The 16,980-nt window shown below is 37.7% G+C and overlaps 1 long non-coding RNA gene across 1 annotated transcript in view; it reads right to left on the bottom strand.

The window, feature by feature from the left end:
* The window catches only part of LOC139439325 (uncharacterized), a 250,684-nt gene that overhangs the window by 104,166 nt on the left and 129,538 nt on the right, over positions 1 to 16,980 (bottom strand). Inside the window, exon 3 of the long non-coding RNA XR_011649284.1 lies at positions 966 to 1,062. This is a non-coding gene — a long non-coding RNA (uncharacterized lncRNA). The remainder of the gene's footprint in view (positions 1 to 965; positions 1,063 to 16,980) is intronic.

The raw sequence follows: 16,980 nt of genomic DNA, 5'->3' as shown, positions 1-16,980 counted from the left end.
ACTGTGTTAAATGCATTATCTTATTTAACCGTAACAGCAGACATATAAGAAAAGCAGTATAATTACACCCATTTTACAGAGCTCAACAACTTGCCAAACTTCACATACCTAGGAAGAGGCAGAGTGAGTCTTGAACCAGAGAAGTCTGACTTCACTACTCTTGTTCTTGGCCACTAACTCTTCCATTCAAGGTTGCCTAGGAAGGCATCTTTGGCAATAATATTTGCAAACAAAAAGAATAACAAAACAAAACAAAAAGTACAATCAAATTTTACCAAAGTTAGCAATCCATGTTGGTCAAAGGATAGGTATAAACTGAAGGAAACCAGGCTGTTGAGGTTCTCTATCATTTGCTTTTTGCTTATATCCACTTCAGCACCACTGAACCCTCACACACACACACACACACACACACACACACACACACACACACAACCCTATAATCCATTCATGAATCGTGTAGACGTTACAAATGATTTTCTGAAGAGAAGGCAGAGAGGATTACATGGCACCCCACATAACAGATGTCTCCGAAATTCACTTTAAATGTACTTTTCTTTTTCCTGGAAATTTTCTCTCTCTCCAGAATGTTGATATCTCTCCATTTTTCCATTCTCCATCTTTCTACCTCCAACCCCAGGCCTCTGGCTCTGTTTCATGTTCTACCTGCCCTACCTGGCCTTTTATATCCCCTCTCCCAAATAAAACCCTGCTTGCTGACTGAGGAGGATCAATTTGGAACAAAAAGTTAACATCATCCAGAGCAAGACTTTTATTACTCTTCCAATAAAGTTTAGTTGATGTAACAGTTAAATTCATGTGTCAACTTGGCTAGGTTTTAGGGTCCAGTTGTTTGGTCAAACAAGCACTGGATTGATTGCTACTGTGAGAGTATTTCATCAATTTAAATCATTAGTTGATTGAAACTTTGGCTGATTACATCTACAATCAACAAAGGAGATTACCTTCAGCAAAGAGAGAAGTTTCATCCAATCAAATGAAGTCCCTAAAGACCTGATGATTTCAGCATCAGAAAGAATTTCTTCAACCAGCCGGATTCTCCTGGGGAATTCATCAAAAGCATCATTAGAGTTCCCAACTTGCAACCTGCCCTATGGAATTCAGATTTGCCAATTACCACAGTCTTGTGAGCCAATTCTATAATATCATAATATTTACACACACATATGTATGAGTGTTTACATACTTGCGTAGAGATCAAAACAACTGGAAAAGCCAATCATCAAATTTATACAGAAGGGTAAGGAACCCTGAATATCCAAAACCATCTTGAAAACAAAGAACAAAATTGGAGGTCTCAAATTTTATGATTTAAAAAATTTATAATAAAGCTAGAGTAATCCAAATATCATAATACTAGCACATGGACAGACACACAGACGAATGAAATCTAATTGAGAGTTCAGAAATAAACCCTCACACCTATGCCAGTTAATTTTTGAGAAGGCTGCCAATTCCAGCCAATGGGGAAAGAATAGTCTCTTCAACAAATAGTGATGGGAAAACTGAATAACCATAGGCAAAAGAATTAGGGAGGACCCCTACCTCACACCATATATAAAAATTAACTCAAAATGGATCAGAGACCTAAATATAAGAACCCAGCTTTAAAATTTCTGAAGAAAACAGGGAAGCACCTTCAGAATCTTGTGTTTGGCAATGGTTTTTTAGACTTTACACCAAAAGCACAAACAACAATGGAAAGAATAGATAAATGGTACTTCATCAGAATTTGAAAACTTACCTGCATCAAAGGACATCATTATGAAAGTAAAAAGTCAACCTACAGAATGGGAGAAATTATTTGGAAACCACTTATCACATGTGGATTTAATATCCAGAATATATAAAGAAATCCTACAACTCCACAACAGAAAGACAAACAACTCAATTTTTTAAAATGGGCAAAAGCCTTGAATAGACATTTCGCCAAAGAAGATGCACAGAAAGGCCAAAAAGCATATGAAAAGACACTCAATACCAGTCTCCATTAGGGTAATGCAAATCAAAACCATAATCAGATACCACTTCATCACACCCTCTAGAATAACTACTATTAAATGATGGAAAACAGCAAGTGTTGGAGAAGATGTGGAGAAATAGGGACACTCATTCATTGATGGGAATGTAAAATGGTACAGCTGCTGTGGAAAACAGTTTGGCAGTTCCTTACAAAACTCAGTATAGAATTACCACATGACCTGGCAATCCTAATTCTAGGTATATACCCAGAAGAATTGAAAGCAGGGATTTGGGATTATGTGTATACTGATGAACCATAAGATTAGTGTGTTAGTCAGCCGAAGCGGTGCTGATGCAAAATACCAGAAATCTGTTAGCTTTTATAAATTGTATTTATTTGGGGTATAAGTTTACAGTTACCAGATGATAAAGCATAAGTTACTTCCTTCATCAAAGTCCATTGCCACATGTTAGGGCAAGGTGGCTGCCAACAACTGCAGGAGTTCAGGTTTCTTGGGTTCCAGTCTTCCCAGGACTCTGTTTCTCTCTGGGCTCCACTGCTGTGCTCTTTCCACAAGGCCAGCTAGACTCTGAGGAGAATGGCTCTGTCTCTCTCACCAGGGCTTCTGCTGTGTATAAGGAGCTGTCTCTATTCCTCTGTGTTCTTCTCCTGTGTGTTCAGTTTCCCAGCTCCAGCTTAAAACTTCCATATCAAAACTCCAACAACTCCTCTGCTCTGATGTGTAGTTTCATCTGTGAGTCTCTGCCCACCAAGGAGTGGGGATTTAAACTCTTACTGATGTGGCCCAATGAAAGCCCTAATCATAATTAAACCATGCCCAGGTACAGACCAGTTTAGAAACATAATCCAATATCTATTTTTGGAATTCGTACACCATACCAAACTGCTACAATTAGATATAAATTCAAAGAGAGAATGCATGACAAGAGGACATAGGAAGGAGGGAGGGAGGAAGACAGGGATAGAAAAAAGACCAAAAGTAGAAAAACCAGGTAAATGGATGGAAGGGAGAAAAAGAGGAAGAAGGGAAAAAGCAAGGAGGGAAGAAGAAAAGGGAAAAAAAATTAATTTGAGTTAAAAGAGAGGGGCTAGTCATTCCACATCTTCATTCTAATGTCAAATTCACACTTTCATTCCTAATAGAAAATTGTCTTGGTGGGACATCTTGTAGCAGACCTTCTGAGATTGTACCTCCTTACCTACTATACTATTCCGTCCTACACAATAGAGGACCTCTGCAGCCTTCCCAGCAGAAGACCCATTAGTCAATAGGGGAGTATGTTTGGGGACCCTGGGTTTCCTGCCAATGTGTATGCATCTGAAGTGACTGCAGGTGAGTGGATACTGATTGCTTACATTATTAGAGTGCTCTTCCAAAGAGGAATAAAGGCATAAACTGATCTACTTGGGATCAAAGTAAAGTGTGTTGCACAGTGTGATAAACATCATAAACTATAATGCCCTGTTACTTAATTGCACTCAATAATTTTTATCACATTGCTTACCTTTTATTGCATTTGGCCAAATTTTAGAAATGTCGATGATTCACAAGTAATTTTAAATGTTCCTGATGGCCTATAGACAAGGTTAATTTGTATCCTATAAGCCAGATGAGGTGTTAACCATATTCAGTTTGTACTTCAGTAGCCTGAAAGGTAATTGTTTTGCATTCCCAGAGTTTAAAAGGGACTTCCAAAAATAGAGCAGACTATCAAACTCAAAGATACAATAAATCACTTGAATTGCTATTTTCTTAAAATTTTGTTTGTGTGATTTACCTAACACCAGTTAAAACACTTCACACCAATCAATGGTGAAAGGTAATATCAAGGGAAGTTCCAGTATCATTGATCACAAAACAATCAGAGTTTGGTACCAGCCATTTGCTTGATTCAAGAAAATTTAAGAAAATTAGAAAATGGAAATAAAATGCTTTTCCATATTGACAGATTCTCAGTACAAATTTGAAGACGTGAACCACATTTTGCAGTCATGTCCATTCCTCTTTTTAACTATCTGACCTTTTGGGGAAAACCAGCTGAAGGTGAAAAGTGGAAGATTCTTCTTGAGTAGTTTATACTAAAAAAAAATCACTTTTCCTTAATTGGATATTAGAAAGTAAATTTAAGCCTCCAAATAAGTCTCTGAGCAATATTTTTCTTCCTTCCCACTTTTTGTTAAGAATAACTTCATTGAGAATGTTAATCAGTGAACATACCACATTAACTTATAATGACCAAAAAAAAAAAGAAAAGTCACTTGTCCAGAGACACTGTATCATTATGACTGGTAGCTTGATTACTAGAGCAATTGTCATGGGGCAGTTATTTTGGTACTTAATATCCAAGGCATTTCTAGATTGTTTTCAAGACCAAAAAATAAATTGAAGTGCAGAAATCAAAATTATAGCATCATAATGCAAAAATAAGACAAAATAATTAGGCCAAATGAATAAACCCAGAATTATTTTTGTACTAAAATTCCACTGAGCCATAATGGAGACTTTTCACTCCTATGGCCTCAAATATCTTGTGTTGTTATATAGGCTTTATACTCTTGAAATAATAAAAGTGTTAAAGGTCAAGTACATACAATCTTTGCTTGCTTTTCACAAAACAGTTAAAGATTTACATGTAAACTTATTAATATTGTAGTAATGGAAGAACATGTACCATTGATTTAAAGATAGCAGTTACCAGAGTTTCTGAGGGAATGGGGAGGGAATAATAGGTGGAACACAGGACATTTTTAGGGCATTGGAATTAAGTGTAAACCACAATGTAAACTATAGACTCTGGTTAGTAGCCATGCTTCACTCTTTATTCACCAATTATAATAAATGTACAACACTACTGGGGGAAGACATGGGAGGGAGTGGGGTAGGACATATAAAAATCCCTTATACAGTCAATGTAACTTTTCTGCAATCTAAAACCTCTTTAAAAATAAATTTTATTATATATATATATATATATATATATATATATATATTTATTTAAAAGATGTACATGTACATGAAGGGGGTGGTGTATGCTATATACCTAAACCATTTTTCTGTATTTAGTTATCTTGATTAATAAAAGTCAAATAAATTCAAGTAGATATTTCAGATCTCAAAATTTAATTTATTAAAACAATAAGAATTAACTTTTAATAGAAACACGTGAACACAGTTTAAGAAACACTTTGGGGGAGTATCTCAAAATGTTGATTTTTCTAACCAGAAAATGGATTCAGAAAAAAATTCACAGCCCAATTAGTATCACTCACAACTTTATAAAGTCTTCTTTTTATGTTTTCAGGACTGCAACAGCTTGAGTTAGATGAAAATTAAAATTCAGAGGTTGAAATTAAAATTCAGCTCTGTACTTGAACATTGTGTAAATTCACTGAGCTCAGGCTCACATTTGTTTACTTGAGAACTTTTCAATAAAGTCCTTATAATGTGCTTGCAGCTCCAAATAAGCTGCTAAAATCACGAACTCTAAAGCTATGAATATTTTTTGTGGGAAGTGGTACACTGACATTAACACTCATTACGCTTTTTGAATAAAAACCCAAAGTGGTACATACACATGTCTCCAATTTTCTTGGCTAAGGAAACACAGCTGAAGCTGTGTCTGTCATGAAAGTGGGTAGCAATTTCTTAAGGTAGCACAGGAGAAACTTCTAATCAAAGCTAGGAAAAGTCATTTCATGTTGGGCATGCTGTGAAAGTCTTCCACTTCACCCATCTCTTTGACTTGTGAAATAAACACCTGGCAGACTTTGTAATATCACCTATTAAACTTTCCCCAGTTTTCTCTGCAATCACAAAACTGTATTTTATTTTCAAATGGAGTGTACCATACTTGAATTGTTTCCACTTTCCATTAGTTTATTAGAGAGCAGATGAGAAAATGAAAAGACTTTGTGATTTGGTGATAATAATAATGGTGACAGGCATTGGGCATTTACTATGTTTCAAGCACTGGAATAACACTTTATAAACACTATTTCACTGCATCCTCACTACTTGAGGTAGAGTCAATATTTCTCATCTTTAGGAGGCCACTATCATTTTTTAATATATGAGTAAAAAGGGAAACGTTGCCAAATAAACTATGATGCAAAGTTTTGTTGTCACTTTGAATTTTTATTTTATATTTGCTGAAAGAACTTTTACCATAGCAGAGTCTCTTTGTTTTGCTTCCCAGGCCCACCCCCATCTATTCCAAGAGATGTGGAATTTCTCCTTCCTACAGTTGCTTTGCCTGCTGTGTGATAAGCAAACTTTGTGCTCTTCCTCAGTAACAAAATGTTATGCAGTTTCAGCTACTTGTGGGTATCTTCCTTTCTCAGGTGTCATAAAGAATTTGCTTCTTTCCGTGCAAGAAAATATGGTATGGCAAGCACTCTTCTAATGATGAATATTGGCTTTATGAATAGCAAACTTAAACCCCACTGCTCTATTTCCTGTATATAGTAACTTTTTGTCTCAAAGTCAAATCATTGTGTAATCTTTCTGAAGACGAGTTAAATGGAAAATTAACTCAGCACATGAAGTAACACTGGTGCCCACACCTTAGGGGAATTGACAATGTAAATAGCAATGACCACGTGTGTGTTATACTCAGGCAATGCCAACTCATTACAGGTGCCATGTGGCCAGGGGTATTGTAAAATGCCTGTAAGAGTAATCTCAATTTCTGAAATGTGAAAATGTGGAAAAAAAAAAATGTGTTACTTGGAATCTATGAAATTGGTATGTTCAAAACATTAGACAATTGTTCAGAGGCCAAGGCAGAATTGTTACTCAGGAGATCGGACTCTGAACCACATTCTCTTTTTTGTTTTGTTTTGTTTTTAGGAGGTACTGAGGATTGAACCTAGGACCTCGTACATGGGAAGCAGGCACTTAACACTTAAGCTACATCCGCTCCCCATTAATTAATACATTACACTAGTTTTAGGAAAATAAAGAAAATACATCTATGCCCTTATCATAACTTTGCCATAATGAACTAAAGTTGAAACTCAATATAACTTTCCCCTACAGTCTGTGGATTTAATTTCAAATCTTTGCTTCCCCTTCTTGTGTTTTTATTAAATAGTAACACTAGTCATCACAATCTGCATAAAAAGGTGATGGTTTCAGACCCGGGAGTTTATGATTTAAATTAGACAGGACAAAACTGGTAAAAAGAGATAAGAGATCGTGAGAAGCTGGTGTTGGTTTCAATTTGCTTCATTTCCATGGTGACAGTTTTCTTAATTCTTCCTTCACCTCACAGTTCCCGTCTCTTATTCTCCCAATAATTGTTGAAGTGTGTCAAGCAGGCAGATGTCCCCTTTGTTAGGAGTGAAGAATGTGAGAAGTATATCCACATTCACAGATAATAAAAGGATGAGACAGTTCTAGCACCCAGATTTTCCCAATATTCAGAATACATCCATGTTCAAAAAAATTATAATCTTGTAACATTTAACAAAGGCATACACACGTGATCCCATCTGATCACCCAAAAAGTCTCCTACAAGAGAAGAATTTGCCCAAAGGTCAGATGTCAAACATTAACCTTGAACTTAGTGAAAACACAACAAGGTGAAATACTTAAAAGAGTGTAGATTCTGGAGTCAGCTTGTCTTCGTTCATATCCTGGCTCTGCCAATAACCAATTTGACAGCTTCACCGAGTGTCTTGATTCTCTGAGTTTCAGTCTCCTTACCTATAAAGTCGGGAGGATAATAGCCACTAAAATTCTGATGTGAAGAAAATGAAAGGCTGAGATTTTATCAATAAGATGTATATAAACTGAGAATAGTCTTTAAAATAGAAATTGAGACATGACGAGAAAAGGAAATTGGGGGAAAGGAGTCACACTTTGCTGTTACTTCAAGCTTGAATTGACTACCAATCACCTTCAGTTTTTATGTTTGTTATTATTCAGCTATACATATCTAGTCTTTCTAGGGAGCCCTCAAAGGGACATAATTCTCAGACATTGTCTTTTGCTTGCTTGTTTAAATTTCCGGAAACATATCCACATATCAATTCCAAAGTCCCAGTACTATTTGTTTATGCGCCTTAGAAAGAACATCTGATAAACACACATTCTTTCCCAAGGCCACACGGACTTCATGGTATTTGTAAGCACACTAGGAACACTTACTGAGCAAATGGAGGCCCTTTAAATTCCTTCATTCACCTATTTCCCTTTTAGTAATGGAAATAGTTACCACCTCTTCTCAGGATTTTTAAAAACATGTCCACACCAAGGTATATGGAAATACAATTTCTCAACCATGGTGGTATAAGAACACTTCCAAAAGGGTAATGATGAAGAAAAACAGTACAGCTGTGGTGAAATACCTTAATTCAGCAAGAAGGTTGTTTCCCCAATAGGAAAATCTAAGGTTAATATATATCATATAGGCATATAACACAGTTACTTCCCAACACGCTCTTCATATTAATGCAAGGAGAAAGATGGTAAATAATCTCAAGCATCAAAAAATAATGTCTTTGTTAATAGTGGACTATGGTAGCTCTAACTTGTCTTTCATAGTTTCCTTCTTTAGACAACAGAGCCACTTCTCTACTTCTTGTGTTCAAGTAGAGCTTTCCTTCCAGCAGCACGACTCAGAGGAGTGAGTTTGTCCAGAGAACCCTGCCCCCCAAGGCACAGTGTTCCTGGAACAGTCAGACCAATCAGTTCAGGCCAATCAGAGTCGTTCTCGGACACTTTCTACTTAAGCTGAAAGGAAAGTTTCTGTTTCCTTTTTGTTACAGAATTGGAAGAGTGCAAGCTGGAGCTGCCATATTTCCCAGGCTTTGGGTGGAAACCTACCTTGTGTAGAAGAAAATAAAATGCAAAGGGAAGTAAAATAAGCAGAGAAGAGAGTGTGTCAGATGCAGACCCTGTACTCCATCTTTTGTTCTAAGGGGTTCCTTTGCATAGACTATCTTGTGAACAGGTTCCCCTGGAGTTATGCCACAAAGTTGCTTTAATGAAGCCAACCACATCCAGGTCATTTGGAATCCTTAGTTCCAATGGCTTTGCCTTCCATTCTATGAAATACCTAATAACTTGCCCAGTGCCTTCGGCCAGTTGACTCCACTTAACCCTTCTAACTAGCGTGAGTTAAGTTTCTGTCACATGCAACAGAAAGAGTGGTAAGCAATACAGACTTTCTATAGCTTTGCAAAATGCTATCACACAAGCTTCGCTTGACACAGATAGTTATGGTACCTATTTCATGGATGAGGAAACAAAGAGGTTAAAGATTTGCCTGTCACGATGGTGGAGCAGAGTAAAAATAAATAAATAAATAAATAGAAAGAAAGCAAGCTGAGGATTCCATCTAGTTCTCTTCCATGTGGGTTCAGCGAGTTTTTGTCCTAGGAACACGATACCACATCTATTTGCCTCCAAATGTAAGGCTGGATTTTGGAGGAGAGCATTCCTTTCTCCTCACCCTCTCACTGCTGTGTCCAGCCAGGGGCCCCTCATTCCATTTACACACACGCTTTGGGTCTGGTGCCTGAAGAGCAGCTCACTGTGGAACTCCAATCATAATTACCTTTTAACAGTTCATATTCATTAAACACTTAATATGAACCGGGCACTGTTCTAATCACAGCACTTGTCTTAACTCATTTAATCCTCATAAATACTTGCAAGGTAGGTGTTGTAATTATTCCTATATTATGCATAAGGAAACAGACACAGAAAGATAGTATCACTTGCCTAGGTCCAATGCTGGTAAGTGGGAGAGTGTGGATCTGAATAGAGGACGTGGCACTCCAGAGTCTGTGCCTCTGCCTAGAAGCTCATCATGCGGCACTCAGATGCTCTGCCGTAGATTCTTGAAAATATTTTATACCATGTGTGCCTGGGAACCCTTTTTATCCCTGCTTTGTTATCTTGGACATGATCTCTGAAGTTTGTGTACCTATGGGGCCTGCACATTTTTCTTACCTTGGCTCAGTCTTCCTGTATTTTTAGCCTATGTGACTAAAAGCAAATGAATATGCCCTGAATCCTCCCAGGTAATATTTTCAGTGCTTGAGCCCACAACCTCCTAGGAGAAAGGTGGGCCAAATGTGAGCTTACTCTGCACGGAACTAACATTACCTGGCAGGGAGTACTCAAAAGACCCACAGGTAACAAAATTTTTCCTCATATTTACCTATCTTTTTCTTCCTGTGGGCCTTCTATAATATAAAGCACTACCCAAGACAAATTATTCTCATCCTGAGAATTCTGCAACTAGTTTTCTGGTTTCTCCCACTGCATTTGCTAAAAGACTTTTGTGCTACATTTGCAGTTTCTGTTTCAAGTATCAAAGATAAATTCTGGTTAATTTCAACAAAAAGAGAATTTATTGGAGGGATACAGAGTGCTGAGAGAATATAAGGGTCCAGAAAACTAAAACAACAGGCAGAACCACAAGCCAAAAAGAGCTGAGAGACTCAACTGTCTCCTGAGTCCAAACACTACGATGGATGAGCTCCAAATGATTTTTTTTTCTTGATTCAGCTCAAGTGTCTAGGCAAGTCCAATCAGCTTATCTAAAGTTCTGTTCCTGGCTTGTAGCTAGGGCAAAGCATGACAAATGACTGACACTTCCATTAAAATTGCCCACAAACGAAAAGAAGACACTTCCCCCCAAAGTCATCTATCTGTACAGTTAAGAAGGGCTGATGGTTGCTAGGCAGCCAAAAAACAACAGCAAGGTCTACTCTACCATACTGACTAGCACTACAACCTTGATCATGTTATGTAAGTCATTCTCAGTCCCAGTATCTACATTTAATGTTACCAGTGGGGTTTTATTCAGAACTTTATGTGGATGACAAAAGGATTTACTGAGATTAAATGGCTCAATACTTGGTAATATCACAAAGACACATTTTACAGAAAAATGAACTAGAAAAGATACTTATGAGGTTCTGCCAACCTATTTATTTTGTGTAGAATTTATGGTAACCCTGGAATAAGAAGGTTAAGGGAATGGTCTGGCACAGAATGGAGTTTCTTCTCTGCGTCCCACACTCTTTGTGCTGGGATACCTACTTCTGTCTCAAGGGCTGCACATCTTTGCTCCTGCACTTAAAGTTAGCACCTCTATCAGTTGATGGTTGTCAAGATTTTGCTTCTCTCAAAAATTCTGTTAAGATTTGCCCTTGTAACAAGGCAGTACTGTACCTCTCTGATCTAAACTCTCAAGACATTTGACTTTATTTTCCTTGATTACTACTTGCTCTTTAAAGGAGCATGGTTCTCTGGGCTGAAAAATGTATGTTTTTTAAAAAGGAAGCACTTCTTGTTTGGCATATCATCTGGATAATAATTCTTCTTTGCAAGGAAACATGGATACCATGATAATTTCTGAGCAAGATAATTCAAAATCATCCTTACTCACTCCCAACCCTGGCAGTGAGACCTCAGGGGTAGGTCAGAGCATTATTTTTAAATACCTTATGGGCTTCCTTCCTAGAAGTTACTCTGCCAGTAACTTGGCATGAAAGGTGCCCTGCTTTAGATGAGCAGAGCAGCATTTACTTCCAATACTTAACCATGAAGGCAAATTTTAAAAGTAAACAACAAAATAGAACAAAAAATAACCACCCACTTTCTTTTGATCTTCAAGAATTAACGTTTTCTGGAGTTCTTGTGTGTGCTATACATAGTTTGCTCATTCTCAAACTTTAGGCATTTTTCTCTCTCCCAAAAACTATCATTAGCCCTTTGAAACACAGCTACCTACCCTCATTAGTTCTCCCTTCCTCTCACACGTACTCACATGTGTCATTTCCTCCTCCACATTTCAGAAACTCTCAACTAAGATACTCATCAACTGCTCAGTTACCTTGACTGCTGCCACCTCCTTCTCTGCCAGTTCCCCTTTGTCACTTACCCAGTCTATTTAAACCCTTGTGCCAAGACAGTCTATTCACACAGCTAAGACCAAGACAGCTATATCTTCCAATCCATCTTTAATTTCCCTTTCCTTCTTGACTTCTAACTTCTGGCTACTTTCACGTGTGATGCCCTTAAGATCTCAGTTACAGAGGACTTTTCAAACTCTTGCAGGCTATGCCTTCATGAACTCCACCAGGCACTCTCAGGGAAGATTGAGGAGAATCCCAAGAAAGATTTCCTTAGGAAGAAACAATAGCCACTGCCAGAACTCTGGTTTACCCGTCTCCCATATCTCTCCCACAAAACTAGAACCTTAATATGAAAGTAAGAGCAATGAAAACAGTTATCTTAAGGTACTGGTAGAAACCAAATGCAGCTGGAGGACAGACCAGGAAAATAAAAGAGCTGGCACTATCTGTGGGGGAGGGACAAGAGCATTTGAGAGGGCCATACTCCAGAGACCAAGGGACATGATGCCTGACTAAGCTTGAAGCTTCTCAGACTATCAGAGAATTCTCCTTCTCCTACCACCTGCTACCAGATCTCAAGTAAAATTAACAGTGGAATACAGCTGAACAAGCATAAAAAGACATGTTATTACTTGGGCACAGTGCAAAGGGAAGATCCAAAGCCAAAAAGGGAGTAGATATTGAGAAAATAAGCTTTAGCACAATCGCCCACACCCTTTACACAAGGTATCACTAGAAGGATTCAAATCATAGAGACACTGAGGGTAACAGTAGCAAAAACAAATTTAAAATGCAGCTCAACTCCTGACCAAATTAACCCAAACCCCATACTAAGATCTAGCAAAAGGAAAGGTATACTCATCTCTAAACATATATACACACACACACACACACATATATTTACCTAAGTATCTAATACAAGAGGTCTGGCTTTCAAAAAGAATCAGGACATTTAAAAAGTCAAGGAAAAAAATACACTCTGAAGAGACAAAGCAAGCATCAGAACCAGACTCGGATATGGCACACATGTTAGAACTATCAGACAAGCAATTTAAAATAATTTTAAAATGTTAAATTCTCACATGGAAAAGTAGACAATATTGCAAGATCTGGTAGATAATTTCATCAGAGAGAGAGAAATTCTAAGAAAGAATCAGATGGGAATGCCAGAAATAAAAAACATTGTAATAAAAATGAAAAATGCCTTCAGTGGGCTAATTACTAGATTAACACACCTGATTAAAGTGTCTGTGAACTTGAATGTAGACCAAGAGAAATCACACAAACTGGAACACAAAGAGCAATACAGAATTAAAAGAGAGTACCCAAAAGATGTGAGATAATTTCAAGTAGTCAGTCATATGCCTAATTGGAATTAGGCACAAAGAAAAGAAAATGGTGCAGAAGAAATATCTGAAGATATAATAGCAAAGATTTTCCCAAACTTAATGAGACAACAAACTGATTCAAGACACTCAGAGAACACCAAGCACAATATATGCAAACAAACAAACCTCACCTAGAGATATCATATCGAAACTACTGGGAAGCAAGGACAAAGAGAAAATTTTGAAGGGAGCCAAAAAGGACACATTGGTAAGAAGAAACTTTAAGGAGAAATAAGATATTGACATATCCTCAAAGTATCTCCTCTAAAATATTTATTAATTTCTGAGGTGGTTTTAATAGATATCATAAATTCTCTAATATTCTCTCTCTAGAAGCTTAATTCTTCTTCTCTTAGATGAACTTAATGACTCATTTATTAATTCATTTCTAATGAATAGACAATGGAAAGTAAAAAATAGTAACTTAACTGTAGAGAGATCTGGGAAACATGACATTTAATAAATGATTAAAATCAATGTTACCAGTAATTTGACATATTGATAACATGTACCCCTTATATGGTACAATGAGACGTAGAACATCACCTTGTGATAATTTTCCCCCAAATCTATAACTGCAGTCTAAGCAAGAAGAAGCAAATGTCCCAAATGGAGGGACATACTACAAATACATGATTGGTACTCTTCAAAAATATCAAGGTCATGAAGGACAAGAAAAGACAGAGTAACCATCACTGATTATAAAAGACTATGGAGACATGGCAACGAAATGCAATGCTGTATCCTGGAACAGCTCCTAGAACAGAAAAAAAAAAAAATGATAGAGAAAAACTGGAGTAATCTGAACTAAGCATTAATTTAGTTAATAGTATTGTGTTATGTTAAAGTTTTAGTTTTGTTCATTGTATCGTGGTTATATAACATGTTAATTTTAGAGGAAATTAAGTGAAGGGAATATAGGAACTCTCTAATATATTCACAACTCTTTTATAAATCTTATATGATATCATGATTAAAAGTTTTTTTTAAAAAAAAACAAGGTAGGGTAAAGTAAGTGCCATAAGAAAACTACAGTGTGCTTTGGCAGAAGACTTACAAGGAAGACTTCCTGCAAATGTAACATTTGAAAATATCAAGGTTCTGGAGATGAGACTGCAGGTAGGGTCTTTCTTCAAAATGCCCATTCGCTGACAAACACCTCTCCCTTCTTTCCCACCTGTCTTATTTTCCTGCTTTCTTTACCCTCCTTTCCAATTATGTACCAGATAAGTGGATTCTATACCACTTGTACCTTAGCATATGGCACTAGATCAACACGTCACAAAGGATTTCTGGGCAGCAGCACCCCTCAAAAGAATGTGCCTCAATTTCTGGTCAACTAAGATGGCAATGTACACTACTACTGGGTGCCATTTCCCCACAGAATCTTTGAACAACTAATGAAATCTGGCAGTGCCATCTCCCTGAAAACTCAAGAAAATAAATGACTGTAGTAATTGGCAAGTGCAACATCAAGAAAATGCACCTTTAAAAATGGTAGAAGAGGGAAGCGGCTGTGGTTCAATCAGTTGGGCTCCCATCTACCATATGGGAGGCCCTGGGTTCGCGTCCCAGGGTGTCCTTGTGAAGACAGGCTCACCCACAAGCCGTGGAGAGCTGCCGGGCCCACAAGCACCGGGGAGCAAGTGCCACAGAGAGCCCCGACACAACAAAAAAAGGGAGACAAGCAAAAACACAGAAGAGCATGCAGCGAATGGACACAGAGAGCAGACAGCAAGCAAGCCGCAAGGGGGGAGGGGAAATAAAATAAATAAATACAAACACAGAACATTCAGCAAATGGACGGAGAGAGAAGACAGCATGCAAAAAAAAAAAAAAAATGGTAAAGGAAACATGGTTCCCTGGCCTACCCCTTATCCTATCTCTCCTCAGCACATTGCGGAGCCAGGCTACTCTTCCATTGCAGGTCCCTGGCCCTGTTCAGTGGGGTAAAGAGTAACACATATGTACGTACTGAAGTAGATGTATGTTGGTGACAATCATGGGGTGGCAACATGGAAAACTGAACCAGGAAATTAATCTCTGACTCCTCCTCCCATAATTTGCCCTGTAAGCACATGTAGCTTGCAGTCAGATAAATCAGAGTAAGAAACAAGTCAAAGAGGCCTGGAGCAGAGGATTATCTGCTTTATGACATACCATATCACACCTGGAAGGGGGGGGCAAGTCTATTTTATAACAAGTACAGAGGGCACTTCAATTCCTATTAACAGAGGCATTCCTAAGGCCAAGAACCAGCAAAAAACAGGGACAAAATGTAGTCTCAGAGAAGACAGAGGAAAAAGCAGTTCACTTTCACCTCATGCTGAACTTCTTGATAGGAGAGAAAAACTCTGACAGAGACCACCAGCCAAAGCAGAGCCATTATGCAAAGATTGTGAACAGTGGTTTTTGCATGGGTTTGTATGTTCCTATTAGCTCCTGGCACTTAAGGAAATCTCTGTCATATCATAGCCGAATACAAACTTAAGGAAAAGACAGCTCAAAGACTTAATCCCAAAGTTAACACTTTAAAATATTAAAATGTACAGTGTGCAAAAAAAAAAGATTACAAGACAAGCAAAGAAACAGGAAATGTTGGCCCATATAAAAGAAAAAGATAAAAATCCAGAAAGCATCAATAAAGAAGTCCAGACTTTGGATGTACTAAAGAATTTCTTAAAATGACCTTCATTTTGTTTAAGGAGATAAAGAAAAACATGGGGAAATAACTAAAGGATATCAGGAAAACTATGAATAAATGATATGAGAATCTCAATAAAGAGATTAAAAATTTAAAAAGGAACCAAACAGAATACTGGAGTTGAAAATGACGTTAAGTGAAATGTGTAAATCCCTAAAGGGTTTCAATAGAAGATTGGTGCTGGCAGAAGAGAGAATCAGTGAGCTCGAAGACAAGACAATTGAAATGATTCAGGCTGAAAAGCAGAATTTTAAAAGAATGAAAAAAGTAAACAGGGCTTAAGAAACCTGTGGGATACCAGCAAGCATATCAATGTATGCACTACAGGAGTCCTAGAAGGAGAAGCAAAGGAGAAAGGCACAGAAGAAATATTCAAGGAAATATTGGCAGAAAACCTCCAAAATTAAACAAAAGACATGAGTACATAATTCAAGAATCCCAAGGAACCCCAAATAGGACAAACTTTAGGAGAACAAAACCCAGGCACATAGTAGTCAAACTGTTTTAATTTCCGTGGCTGCTCAAGCAAATACCCTGCAATGGTTTGGCTCAAAACAATGAGAATTTATTTGCTTACAATTTTGACTCTAAGAGAAAGCTCAAATCAAGACATCATCAAGGAAATGTTTTCTCCCTGAAAACTATGGCATTCTGGACCTGGCTTCTGGCAAACTTTGGTCCTTAGCTTGTCACATGGCAAGGCACATGGTGGTATCTCCTGGTCTCTCCCTTCTTTTCTAGGTTCTGTTGATATTCAGCTTCTTTCTTCCTGTGGATTTCTCTCACTCTGACTTTAATTCTGCTTTGAAAGGGCTCCATGAATAGGATTAAGACCAATCCTGATGGAGATGGGACACACCTTAAACTGAAGTAACCTCATCAAAAGTTTCTACTTACAATGGGTTCACACCTACAGGAATGGATTAGATTTAAGAACATATTCCTCTTGGGTACATACAGCTTCAAACCATCACATTGTTGACACCCAAAGACAAGGAGAGAGTTC

The sequence above is a fragment of the Dasypus novemcinctus genome, chromosome 7 (assembly GCF_030445035.2).
Source record: "Dasypus novemcinctus isolate mDasNov1 chromosome 7, mDasNov1.1.hap2, whole genome shotgun sequence".
NCBI lineage: Eukaryota > Metazoa > Chordata > Mammalia > Cingulata > Dasypodidae > Dasypus > Dasypus novemcinctus.
This window is presented reverse-complemented; position numbering and strand designations above follow the sequence as displayed.